Source organism: Papio anubis, chromosome 3 (assembly GCF_008728515.1).
Source record: "Papio anubis isolate 15944 chromosome 3, Panubis1.0, whole genome shotgun sequence".
NCBI lineage: Eukaryota > Metazoa > Chordata > Mammalia > Primates > Cercopithecidae > Papio > Papio anubis.
In genome coordinates, this window is record NC_044978.1 from 170,067,493 (window position 1) to 170,082,016 (window position 14,524).

A 14,524-nucleotide genomic window follows, 5' to 3' on the forward strand; every position below is an offset into this window, starting at 1 on the left:
TTCATGGCTATCTAATCGATCTGTCTTCTGCAGCGTTTCCATCCAAGTTTTGGCATCCTTTCACAGTAAATAGTAGGAGAGGCATGCTGCCGAGGCTCATATATGTCAAAAACAAGACTAGCTGACCTTCATTGAGAGTCACTCTGATGAGGACATTACATGTTACCACATCTAATCAGTAGCCACTTGAGGTAGGGACTATCATCATTCCTATTTATTGATGAGAAAACCAAGACACAGCAAGATAAAGCAACTTGTCCAAGGTCACAGAGCTAGTAAATGAAAAAAAAAAGTTTGTGATGATTTGCAATAAAATGAAGCTTAGCCAGAGCTGGGAACTGGAAATAAGGTAAGTTGTATTTGCCTGATTTCTCTGCGAGAACCTGGCTAGATTTCAAGCACTGAAGTGAAGTGTCTAGCTAGTGAGATTTGGGAATAAGGTATTTTCAAAGTTGTTGACATATGCTGGTCATTTGTGACCAATTTCAAAGTTTAGGCTTTATGATGATGTGTCTCCCATGGCAGTACTTTTTTGACAAGTAACATTTTGCCACTGCAAAACAGCAAGAGAAAGAATAAGATAGGTGCAAACAAGAAGCAGGGGCTTGAATTGGTGATAAAGGTAAAAATCTCATGTTCTCCAGGTAGTCTAGTAACTAATGTGTATTCTGATTAAAATGAGGTGGTTTGGATGTCTAATTAAAATGAGGCAGATGGAAAGAGAACATTAGATGTACTAGCCAGTGTGTGACATTGCACAACTTATCATCTTTAATTCTCATTTCCCTCATTTATACAAAGGGGTTAATGACTGCCAACCTCATAAGGTTGTGCTATCAATAGAATAAGATAATGCACAAAACCTTGGTTCAAATATGCAGTGTGCTGCCTTCTACCCAGCGGCCTTTAAGGATTTTGGTTCCCTGTCCTGTATCAACCTATATCACAAATGAGTGTTGGACAGGATGGTCTCCATAGACCCTTCTTACTGGGCCATTCTGCAATTCTGGAACAGAACAGCAGGGACCAGTGGTTTTATGTAGAGGCTGTGAGGAGTAGGAGACATTGGAGACACTCTTTACAATGATGATGAAACAGCATGCTGGAATCAAGAAGTGCTTTTCCATCACTAAGAGAAGCCATGGAAATTAGCAGGCTTTGGGAGTGTGCTTAAACTTCCTTAAGTTTTCAGGGTGTCTTAAACTGCTTTCCATGCAAAAACCCCTCCGAGTATTCAGAAAACTGTACTGCCCAAAGACTTTATTGCATTTGTGTTTTTCGCAGTTGGTAAGCTGATATATTCATGGGAGAGTAGTGAGTGGCCATCCTGGCTTTTAGGTCTAACTCATTTATTCACCAAATATGTATCAAGGCTACTCCATCCCTGGTACTCTGGGGATACAGCAATGAGTCAGACAGTAGGAGTCTTTGTCTTCAAAGAGCTTACAGTCTCATGAAAGAACAATCATGTCAGTGGTTCAATCCAGTGGGAGAAGTGCTCTGTCACTACTGAGCAGAAGGAATAGCAGAAGCTCTGCTGAGTGATCCTTTCTCCAAATTTCCTGGAAAAGGTTATTAAAGTATAAATTAATCTGAGAAGGCACTTCAAGCAGATGGAACTTTTTGAACTAAGACTCAAAAGCAAGAGAGAGCTATCTGATTCAGAGGGGCTATAAGAAGTTCTGTCCTGCTAGAGCAAGAGTGATTGTTTGTGATTTAGGGTGGGCTGCAGGGATCTGGAGAGAGGTGTGAGATGATGCAGAGAAAATAGCGTGAGGATGCAGGGGACTAGCAGGTGATGGGGCAAAAGAGGTAAGCAGGGATCAGGTCATGAAAGATCCTTGCAAGTCACATTAAGGAGTCTGGACCTCATCTTGAGGACAATGGGGAGCCATTGAAAGGTTTCAAAGATGAGAGAACTTGGCCAGAAACCTTTAGTAGATGGTTAGACTAGGTGATCTTTAAGCTCTGAATATTTTAACCATCCTAAACAGATACTATTGTATTTTCTTTGAAATTCTACCCACAGAAACAAATTCTTTAATACTTTAAAAACAGCAAATTGTACTTTTTTAGCCTTTATTTGTAAAATGGTGTCAATCTAGCAAAACTTCCATTGCTCATTTATAATGTGGAAGAGGCCATGCTGGATCGGTGTCGTGGTGATTCAATTGTGAATAAAGTTAAATCAGATTTCAAGGGACGCATAATGGTCCTACACAATAAAAGACATGGCATTAGATATACCATTGACCAATGATTGATTTTGAAGTCAGATGTTCTACATGTGTGACCTTTATCTAAGTCCCAGTCTTTTTAATATAAAATTGGGATAATAATACTATCTTCTGTATAAAGTCATTGAGATTATTGGAGATAGTGTAGGCAAAACACTTAATCCAATGACTAGCACATAATAAAAAATGTAGTTACTAATATTTCTTATTTTTTTGTTTGTTTATTTATTTTAAAAATTTTAATGTGTAACTGGGTATGGTGGCTCATGCCTGTAATCCTAGCACGTTGGGAGACCAAGGCAGGTGTATTGCTTGAGCCTAGGAATTCGAGACCAGCCTGGGCAACATAGCGAGACCCTGCCTCTATAAAAACCAAAACAAAACAAAAATTTCTTTGTGCAGTTTTGAGGTTTAAGATGGTGTTATGGGATGCTACACTGTGTAACAATGATTACTATGGTGAAGCAGATTAATGTATCATCTCGCATAGTTACTTTTTTGTGTATGACAAGTGCAGCTAAAATCTACTTATTTAACAAAAATCCCTAATGCAATACAATTTTATAAACATAATTTATAATAACAATAATGGTACGGGTACCTCTGTGAAGCTAGAACTGGTAAAAAAGGAGTTTGGAGGGAGGTGACAAGGAGAGGCTGTTGCAAACACACACTGTAGTTGTGGTAAGATCTCTGCTTTTTGAACACCTCAAATTCAGAATTATAGGAACTCAATTTAGTATGAAATTCTTTTCTCTATGGGGCCAAAAACAGTTTGCTTTACACGTGAATAATGGAAAATATGGTAGCAGTAGAGGTGAGGGGGTGTTAAGCTCTTTAAATATATAAATATAACATATGTGTGTGTATATATATGTATATTTCAAGTTCTTTAAGTAGCTTTCAAGCCATGCATGTTACATGAAATAAGCTGAGTATCAATATGACCATATTGACTTATTCAAGTATCTTCAAGTATCACTTAATTGACAGCACATTGATAGTCATTTATTTTATTTTTATTTATTTATTTATTTTTGAGACAAAGTCTCTGTCAGCCACGTTGTAGTGCAGTGGCACAATCTTGGTTCACTGCAGCCTCTGCCTCCCAGGCTCAAGCAATTCTCCTGCCTCAGCCTCCCCAGTAGCTGGGATTACAGGTGTGTGGTGCCACGCCTGGCTCATTTTTGTATTTTCAGTAGAGATGGGGTTTCACCATGTTGGCCAGGCTGGTCTTGAACCCTTGACCTCAGGTAATCTGCCCACCTCGGCCTCGCAAAGTGCTGGGATTACAGGCGTGAGCCACCGTGCCTGGGTGATAGTCATTTATTTTCAAGAATATGTTTAAAAGCAATTAAATGGCATTTCTTTGCAGAATATTATGTCTTTTTTATTTACTTTATATGTTCTTTTTTGTCCTCTAGCTTTCTCTAGTTACTCTCAATGTGTGTTATTTTACTAAATTTGCAGCAGTCATCATTTACTTTTTTATTCAAAGAATATTTATTGGATGCCTGCTGCATTCCAGGAAATAGGCTGGATACTGAGACAGGAATACACAGAAAGACAAGGGCCTCCCTCTTGCAGCATACATTGTAGTCATAGGTTTGGCTTTGGAATAGAATAGTGATCATCTTTTGGGAGTTGGTCCAAAGTGTCTAGTGGTATATATAGAAAAATAAACGTGGTAAAATTGAACACTGACAGAATAAGTTAATCAGAGTTGAGATCATTATACAGTATCACAAACTTTGGGACAATAGCTTTTGTAGACACTGTTTTTGTAGACAAAGTCTTTAAAATTACACAGGCAACTATTTTTGGCACATAGAGATTGGAATGTTTCCCCCATTAACAAATGCTTTCACTCCACACTAGAACCATCAAATCCCATCTTAGTTTCTCAGCCATTCGACATGAATATTAACAGGGAAAATTAAGCACTACTGGACTATTAAAAAAAAATAGACATTTAAAGCTGTGAAATATTTAAATCCAGATCTGCTCCTGCCTTGCTCAGACCCCTTAATAGTTTCTATCTGCAGAGAAAAAGCTGAACTTTAAAGCTTTTCATTCAGAACCTCCCTATGAAACCAGCCAATAGCTGTTGTTCTTCTTGATATCTTGTCTTTAATCTCCAAGGCATCCTGAAGTCTCAAGAGACCTTGGATGAAGAAAGAAAATTATGCTATCGCTATTTCCCATAACTCTGAACACTGCCTCATCTTTGTGATTTGTACCTATCCTGGCCTTCTTTTTGTAAGCAAGTATCTGGTTCATTAATGTCATTCAACCAATAATTATTGAAGATCTTCTATGTGCCAGAAATTTATAGTTTTTGTTTTCTCTTTATTTGTTCCCTTTGAAATATATTATCTAATCTGTGGTTTCTCTAAGTAAGCACTCAGCGTTGCTTTTCCAGCTGGTGCCTGGCCCACTCATCTAGAATATCAGAGCCGAGATTGTGCCACTGCACTCCAGCCTGGGCAACAAAGCGAGACTCCGTCTCAAAAAAAAAAAAAAAAACCAAAATCCTCCTACACCAGCTACAGATAATAAAATATGCATTTAGAATCCTTTCCATAGTATTTAAAGTGCCGATGAAATGGTTATTCATAATGTTTTATCTGCTATCTTCATTTTATTCTTTTTAATTTTTCCCTACTATTAATATTAACTTCTCTGGTAAAAGAAGAAAAATAAAATAAAATAAACCCCTTCCAAATTTCTCTGCAGCCAGGAGAAAAAAGAAATCAGAGATATCCACTAGCAACCTATAAAAACAAAAGGGAGTTCTAGGCGTAATAAAACATACACTTGACAACCGATATTATCCACTGGTGAGATATTGTTCATATCTCCACAGCCTGAAATTGCACGAGTGATCACCCTGGTTATCAATTCATACATGCTCACGATGGCCTGGTGGCTCTGGGAATTACCTCCTTGAATTGCTGCAAATCCCTCATCTTCAACAAATTCATCATGCAAAGTCTCCACTATAATGAACCTTGGGTAAAGCTCAGCACTCCAACGTATTTTAACATGTTAAGTGCAGTGTGGCCCGTCTCAGAAACATAACGGTTTGGGAATGTTAGAAAAGAAACTTCATCTTTCCAATTTCTTTTCCAAAATTATCTCACCACATGGCATCAATGCAGTCCTTGTGGTTTGAAAACTGAAATATTTATCCTCTCAGCAGAAGGGCCACTAGAGGAGGTTCTCACCTGGTGGGATAGAGTTCTCCTGATCAGGGTCTGTAGCCTGGTGTGGTCTGCAGTAGGGTAAGCTTTGCGGAGTTTCTGGCAGGACAAAGGCAGCCAGCGTGTTGCCTAGTTGTCAATCACAGCAAAAAGTTTTTGCTTTTGTTTTTGTTTTCTAAAGATCCCATTGGTTCTCCTGGTTATTAGTCTGTTCTCACATTACTATAAAGAACAACCTGAGAGTGGGTAATTTATAAAGAAAAGAGGTTTAATTGGCTCATGGTTCAGCAGGCTGTACAGGAAGCATGACTAAGGAGGCCTCGGGTAACTTACAATCATGGCGAAAGCCGAAGGGGAAGCCAGCATGTCCTACACGGCTGGAGAAGGAGGAAGAGAGTGATGGGGGAGGTGCTACACACTCTTAAACAACCAGATCTCTCGTGAGAACTGACTATCATGAGAATAGCAAGGGGAAAATCCACCCCTGTGATCCCTTCACCTCCCACCAGACCCCTCCTCCAACACTGAGGATTACAATTCAACATGAGATTTGGGTGGGGACACAGAGCCAAACCATATCACCTGGAACTCCTCACAGAGAAAATATGTGATGGCAACTGGAGGCTATCGGACACTGCACCTCCTTCCAGTATTCTGTGCCTGGATCGGCTGCATTGTCCTCTCTGTTGAATAGAGCAGAGCAGACTCTGTGACCTACCAAACACAACTCCATGTCACGTTCAGTCAATAACTATATGTGTGTGTGGATACGTGTATGTATGTACACATATGTGCATATGCATACATACACAAACATATACACATGCATATATGTACACACATATACATTCATACATATATACATATATACAAGGCGTCACTCTTATTAGGTCCTGGGTGCTCTGACAAATCCTATGAGCATGAATGCAAAAAGGCAGATAGGGTGTCTGTCCTCATGGAACCCACACACTAATATGCCACAAAGACAATTCAAATAAAACAGAATGTCTCTGAATCTGGTCTGGGGATCACCTGCCTCCAAAGCACCTGGGACACTTGTTAAAAGTGTCAGACCCTAGGCTCATCCCAGTCCAATGAAAATGGAAGCTGCCGGGGGTGAGGCCTGGGAATCGTTATCTTAACCTGCTCCCTAGGTGTAGTTTAAGTGTGAGGATCACTGCAATGTGAAAAATGCTGTAATAGACAAGTGTACGCAGTTAATGGAATTTGCAGGAGGTGCGCCTAACAGATTTGTCCTGTGGAAATCAGAAAAGGCACCCTGGAGGAAGTAGTTCCCAAGTTGGGAGCTCAAGAAGAGAAAGAATCATCCAGAAAAATACAAGACAGAAGAGCAGTCAGAAAGAATGCTCAGCAGAGGAAAGCCAGAGAGACTATAGGAAGATTTCTCAAAGAACCCACCCCTAACATCTAAAGGGCGCCATCAATACAGGCCAGGTTAGTGTTTCCTCCATTCTCTCCATTTATCATGCTTCCAACTTGCTAGTAGAAAATATCTTCCTATGCATCTTGGCATCCCAGTAAGCTGCATATATTAGTTTCACTTCTTCTTCTGCATACATCTTTCTGATAATGACAATGCCATAGAAACCTGAATTTGTGTTTGGACACAGTGCAGGATCTAAACAAATACAAAACTTTCCATGTGTAGCTCTTAGGAACACTGAATTCCTGACCTCGTGCGGTGCTATGGCTCCTTGGTGGCCATCCCCAAGGAAATGGATGATTTCAGGTTTCCTATACAAAACCAAGTATGTCCTGAGAGTGAAACTTCCAACACCTACAATCGAATGGTCCATTTCTCCACTGGGTGTTACTCACTTCTTAATTTTATATTTGTTCAGGATCCAGCTTACTGAGGTCAATTAAGGTCAAGAGGAGATGTCGACTTGATTTAAAATTGGATTGTCTGCCTCGAGTTTATCTCCTTGGGCTGGGCTGTCATTTGAATTTTATGTTTTTGTTCTTATTTCTTCCTAGCATTGGTTTTTTTTCCCAGGGAGGGTTTTCAGTATTCCACTCGCCTATCTGTTTGCAAGGAAGGTGTTTGTTTCTATAAAGTGCCTGTCCCATCTGATCTCCATCATCTTTATGGTCTTGCATTCTGTCACTGCAACTCATGTCTGGCTGGGGTTTGTTATGTTTTGACAGGAGTTTGTTATAAAACTGGGGATCACGTCCGGCTTTGCCTTTCCAACTTCCTTCTTTACGGTTGCCATAAACCCATGCTGCTAAAATGTTCCCTCTGAGAAGAGGGTGAAATTCTAATAACAAAATCCTTGGGGGACAGGAAAAGGGGAGGAGGGGAAAGATAGAGGGATGAAGAGTAGGATAATTGAAGAGATATTATGTAGCAAGGACATACTAACGGTCATTTGAATACAGATTATAAAAATAATACCAAGAGTTTCCAAAGATTTGAGAAAATAATAGCAGACAGGAGAACTCAATCTAGATTACCCTGACCTGCCTTGGTACGTAATACATTTATATTGACATGGGGTGGTGTGAGGGGACTTTTACTCGAGGAGGCAGCCAAGCTCTATGTCCCTGGTCTCCTAGCTCTGGGAAATAGCAAAAGGAATAAGTTCTGATACAGAAGATGTCTCCAGATCCCAAATGCGAGTCATACAGGACCAGGACAGCCTCAAGTCACTCTTAGGAAGCATGGTTTCTCTTGGTGGCCTTGTCTCCCCGACCTACAGTTCACTCAAAATGGGTTATTGGCCAGGGACTGAGGTGGCTGGTTCCATCTCCTCAGTCTCCTGACACCAACCACCCCTTTGCCCCACTGCCTACCTGGACATCAAGTTGATTTTATTCTCAGCACCTCTGCTTGGAAATGCATTGATGCTTCTTTCCTTCTTTCCATTCATCCTCCATCTCTCCCTTTCTCTTTTGCTAGCATTTATTCCCTATGTATTGAACACACACTGGGAATCAGGTGTTTTCCATGTTATTTAATCTTCATGGCAAGCTAATAATTAAATTATAAAATAACTAACAACAGTCAACACATTATCTATCTTGATATGTACCAATGCAAAATTCAGTCATCCAACAGATATTTATTTATGAAATGCCTACTATGCATTCTGAGAGGATAACCAGTAACAAAAAGACATGGTTCTTCCCTTTCTGGAGCTTGTATTCTTGTGGGGGAATGGTTGATACAGTAACAAGTATGACATAATGTGAGTATCCACGAATGTCAGGAAGAAAAGTTAATTAGGGTAAGGGGGTAGAGTTCGCCTGAGGCAAGAGCATTTCATGGATGGTTTTATACCCTCTGTATAACATCCCCATGAGGTTGCTTCTCTTCTAATTCCCATTTATCCAATGAGAAACCTGAGACCAGAGTGATTAAGGAACTTGCCCAAGGTTACACAGCTAACATAAGGCAGAGCAGGGAATCAAGTCCTAGGCAGGGCTGCTGCAGGTCCCCACTCTTGACCCCATGACCCACTACTGGCAGAGGCTCAGGCCTAATGAGGCCTGGGAGGAGGAATCCTAGGAGGGTTCCCTAGACCTTCTCTTTTTTTAATTTTTATTTATTTACTTATTTTATTTATTTCTTCTAAAAAAAATGGGATACATGTGCAGAATGTGCAGGTTTGTTACATAGGTATACGTGTGCCATGGTGGTTTGCCACACCTATTGACCCATCCTGTAAGTTCCCTCCTTCACCCTCCATCCTCCAACAGGCCCTGATGTGTGTTGTTCCCCTCTCTGTGTCCATGTGTTCTCAATGTTCAACTCTCACTCATGAGTGAGAACATGTGGCATTTGGTTTTCTGTTCCTGTGTTAGTTTCCTGAGGATGATGGTTTCCAGCTTCATCCATGTCCCTGCGAAGGAGATGATCTCATTCTTTTTTACGGCTGCATAGCATTCCATGGTGTACATGTACTACATTTTCTTTATCCAGTCTATCATTGATGGGCATTTGGGTTGGTTCCACGTCTTTGCTATTGTGAACAGTCCTGCAATAAACATATGTGTACATGTGTCTTTATAGTAGAATGATTTATATTCCATTGGGTATATATCCAGTAATGAGATTGCTCAGTCAAATGGTATTTCTAGTTCTAGATCCTTGAGGAATTGCCGAACTGTCTTCCACAATGGTTGAACTAATTTATGCTCTCACCAACAGTGTAAAAGCATTCTTATTTCTCCAAAGCGTCACCAGCATCTATCATTTCTTGATTTTTTACTAATCACCATTCTGACTGGCGTGAGATAGTATCTCATTGTGGTTTTCATTGCATTTCTCTGATGATCAGTGATGTTGATCTTTTTATCATGTTTGTTGGCTACATAAATGTCTTTTTTTAAGAAGCGTCTGTTCATATCCTTTGCCCACTTTTTTTGAGGGGGTTGCCAACTTAGGTTTTTTTTTTTTTTTTTTTTTTTCTTGTAAATGTGTTTAAGTTCCTTGTAAATTCTGGATATTAGACCTTTGTCAGATGGGTAGATTGCAAAAATTCTCTCCCATTTTGTAGGTTGCCTGTTCACTTTGATGATAGTTTCCTTTGCTATGCAGAAGCTCTTTAGTTTGATTAGCTCCCATTTGTCAATCTTGGCTTTTGTTGCAATTGCTTTTGGCATTTTTGCCATGAAGTCTTTGCCCAGGTCTATGTCCTGAATGGTGCTGCCTAGGTGTTCTTCTAGAGTGTTGATGGTTTTTGGTTTTACATTTAAGTCTTTAATTAATCTTGAGTTAATTTTTGTATAAGGTGTAAGGAAGGGGTCTGGTTTCAGTTTTCTAAATAGGGCTAGCCAGTTTTCCCAGCACCATTTACTGAATAGCAGATCTTTTCCCCATTGCTTGTTTTTGGCAGGCTTTTCAAAGATCAGATGGTTGTATACTTGTGGTGTTATTTCTGTGGTCTCTGTTCTGCTCCATTGGTCTATATGTCTGTTTTGGTACAAGTACCATGCTGTTTTGGTTACTGTAGCCTGTAGTATAGTTTGAAGTCAGGTAGTGTGATGCCTCCAGTTTTTTCTTTTCACTTAAGATTGTCTTGGCTATACAAGGTCTTCTTTGATTCCATATGAAATTTAAAATAGTTTTTTTCTCATTCTGTGAAGAATGACAATTGTTGTTTGATGGGAATAGCATTGAATCTATAAATTACTTTGGGCAGTATGGTCATTTTCTCAATATTGATTCTTCCTATTGATGAGGATGGAAGGTTTTCCATTTATTTGTGTCCTCTCTTCTTTCCTTGAGCAGTGGTTAGTACTTCTCCTTGAAAAGGTCCTTCACATCGCTTGTTAGCTGTATTCCTAGGTATTTTATTCTCTTTTATAGCGATTATGAATGGGAATTCATTCATGATTTGGCTCTCTGTATGCCTATAGTTGGTGTAAAGGAATGCTTGTGATGTTTGCACATTGATTTTGTTTCCTGAGACTTTGCTGAAGTTGCTTATCAGTTCAAGAAATTTTGGGGCTGAGATGATGGGGTTTTTTAAATGTAAACGCATAGTAGGTATTTTATACAGAAACATATTTTGGATGACTGAATTTTGCATTGGCACATGTCATCTGCAAACAGAGACAACTTTACTTCCTCTTTTCCTATTTCAATACCCTTTATTTCTTTTTCTTGCCTGATTGCCCTGGCCAAAACTTCCAATACTATGTTGAATAGGAGTGGTGAGAGACAGCACCCTTGTCTTGTACCAGTTTTCAAAGGGAATGCTTCCAGCTTTTGCCCATTCAATATGATATTGGCTGTGAGTTTGTTATAAATAGCTCTTATTATTTTGAGATGTGTTCCATCAATACCTAAGTTTATTCAGAGTTTTTAACATGAAGGGATGTTGAATTTTACCGAAGGCCTTTTCTGCATCTATTGAAATAATCATGTGGTTTTTGTCTTTGGTTCTGTTGATGTGATGGGTTACACTTACTGATTTGCGTATGTTGTATCAGCCTTGTGTCTCAGGGATGAAGCTGACTTAATCGTGGTGGACAAGTTTTTTGATGTGCTGCTGGATTCAGTTTACCAGTATTTTATTGAGGATTATTGCATCAAATTTCATCAGGGTTATTGGCCTAAAGTTTTCTTTTTTTATTCTGTCTCTTTCCGGTTTGGGTATCAGGATGATGCTGGGTTCATAAAATGAGTTAAGGAGGAATCCCTCCTTTTCAGTTGTTTGGAATCGTTTCAGAAGGAATGGTAACAGCTCCTCTTTGTATTTCTGTTACAATTCAGCTGTGAATCCGTCTGGTCCAGGGCTTTTTCGTTTGGTAGGCTATTAATCACTGCCTCAATTTCAGAGCTTGTTATTGATCTATTTGGGTATTCAACTTCTTCCTGGTTTAGTCTTGGTAGGGTGTATGCATCCAGGAATTTATCAGTTTCTTCTAGTTTATTTGTTTAGAGATGTTTATAGTATTCTCTGATGGTAGTTTGTATTTCTGTAGTGTCAGTGGTGATATCCGCTTTATCATTTTTTATTGTGTCTATTTGATTCTTTTCTCTCTTCTTATTAGTCTAGTTAGTGGTCTATCTATTTTGTTAATTTTTGTCAAAAAACCAGCTCCTGGATTCACTGATTGCTTGGAGGATTTTTTTGTCTCTTTCTCCTTCAATTCTTCTCTGATCTTAGTTATTTCTTGTCTTCTGCTAGCTTTTGGATTAGTTTGCTCTTGCCTCTCTAGCTCTTTTAATTGTGATGTTAGGGTGTCGATTTGAGATCTTTCTAGCTTTCTGATGTGGGCATTTAGTGCTATAAATTTCCCTCTTAACACTGCTTTAGCTGTGTCGCAGAGATTCCAGTACACTGTCTGTCTGTTCTCATTGGTTTCAAAGAACTTATTGATTTCTGCCTTGATTTCATTATTTACCCAGGAGTCATTCAGAAGCAGGTTGTTCAATTTCCATGAAATTGGGTGGTTTTTAGTGAGTTTCTTAATCCTGAGTTCAAATTTGATTGCACTGTAGTCTGAGAGACTGTTTGTTATTATTTCTGCTCTTTTGCATTTGCTGAGGATTGTTTTCCTTCCAATTATGTGATCGATTTTAGGATAAGTGCCATGTGGCATTGAGAAGAATGTATATTCTATTGATTTGAGGTAGAGAGTTCTGTAGATGCGTACTAGGTCTGCTTGATACAGAGCTGAGTAAAAGTCCTGGATATCCTTATTAATTTTTTGTCTTGTTGATCTGTCTAATACTGACAGTGGGGTGTCAAAATCTCCCACTATTATTGTTTGGGAGTCTAAATCTCATTGTAGGTCTCTAATAACTTGTTTTATGAATCTGGGTGCTCCTGTATTGGGTGCATATATATATTTAAGATAGTTAGCTCTTCTTGTTGAATTGTTCCCTTTACCACTATGTAATGCCCTTCTTTGTCTTTTTTGACCTTTGTTGGTTTAAAGTCTGTTTTGTCAGAGGCTAGGACTGCAACCCCTGCTTTTTTTTCTTTCTTTCTTTCTTTTTTTCTTTCCATTTGCTTGGTAAATTTTCCTCCATCCCTTCCTTTTGAGCCTGTGTGTTTCTTGCATGTAAGACTAGTCTCCTGAGTACAGCGCATCAATTGGTCTTGACTCCGTATCCAATTTGCCAGTCTGTGTCTTTTGATTGAGGCATTTAGTCCATTTACATTTAAAATTAGTATTGTTATGTGTGAATTTGATCCTGTCATCATGCTGCCACTTGGTTATTTTGCCCACTAGTTGATGCAGTTTCTTTGTAGTGTCATTGGTCTTTATATTTTGGTGTGTTTTTGCAGTGGCTGGTACTGGTTTTTCCTTTCCATATTTAGTGCTTCTTTCAGGAGCTCTCGTAGGGCAGGCCTGGTGGTAACAAAATCCCTCAGCATTTGCTTGTCTGGAAACGATGTTAGTTCTCCTTCACTTATGAAGTTTAATTTGGCTGGATATGAAACTCTGGGTTGGAAATTCTTTAAGAATGTTGAATATGGGCCTCCAATCTCTTCTGGCTTGTAGAGTTTCTGCTGAGACATCCTCTGTTAGTCTGATGGGCTTCCCTTTGTAGGTGACCTGGCCTTTCTCTCTGGCTGCCCTTAACATTTTTTCTTCATTTCAAACTTGGAGAATCTGATGATTATGTGTCTTGGGGTTGATCTTCTCATGGAGTATCTTAATGATGTTCTCTGTATTTCCTGAATTTGCGTGTTGGCCTGTCTTGCCAGGTTGGGGAAATTCTCCTAGATAATGTTGTGAAGTGTGTTTTCCAGCTTGTTTCCATTCTCTCCATCTCCTTCTGGTACTCCAATCAATCGTAGGTTCGGTCTTTTTATGAAGTCCCGTATTTCTTGGAGGTTTTGTTCATGCCTTTTCATTCTTTTTTCACTATTCTTGCCTGCATGTCTTATTTCAGTAAGGTGGTCTCCAAACTGATATTCCTTCTTCCACTTGGTCAATTTGGTTGTTGATACTTGTGTATGCATCGCAATGTTCTCATGCTGTGTTTTTCAGCTCCATCAGGTCGTTTATGTTCCTCTCTAAACTGGTTATTCTAGTTAGCAATTCCTCTAACCTTTTATCAAGGCTTTTGCTTCTTTGGGTTAGAACATGCTCCTTTAGTTCATCATAGTTTTTTATTACTCATCTTCTGAAGCCTACTTCTGTCAGTTCATCCATCTGATCCTCTGCCCACTTCTGCGCCCTTGATGGAGAGACGTTGCGATCATTTGGAGGAGAGGAGGTACTCTGGCCTTTTGGGTTTTCAGCATTTTTTCATTGATACTTTCTCGTCTTGGTGAGTTTGTCCAGTTTCAGTCTTTGAGGCTGCTGACCCTTGGATGGGGTTTCTGTGGGGACCTTTTTGTTGTTGATGCTGTTGTTGCCACTTTCTGCTTGTTTGTTTTTTCTTTCAATAGTCAACTCCCTCTTCTGTAGGGGTGCTGCAGTTTGCTGGAGTTTCACTTCAGGCCATATTTATCTGATTCGCTCCTGTATCCTGCAGACGTCACTCAAGGAGCCTGGAGGGCAGCAAAGATGGGTGTCTGCTCCTTCTTCCAGGATCTCTGACCCCAAGGGGCACCAACCTGATGCCATTAGGATGCCAGTAGGGTATCTGAC

At 39.6% G+C, this 14,524-nt stretch overlaps 1 protein-coding gene across 13 annotated transcripts in view; it reads left to right on the forward strand.

Annotated features, from left to right (window-relative positions):
• The window catches only part of LDB2 (LIM domain binding 2), a 401,491-nt gene that overhangs the window by 279,461 nt on the left and 107,506 nt on the right, over positions 1 to 14,524 (forward strand). The gene's annotated exons all lie outside the window — the stretch shown is intronic.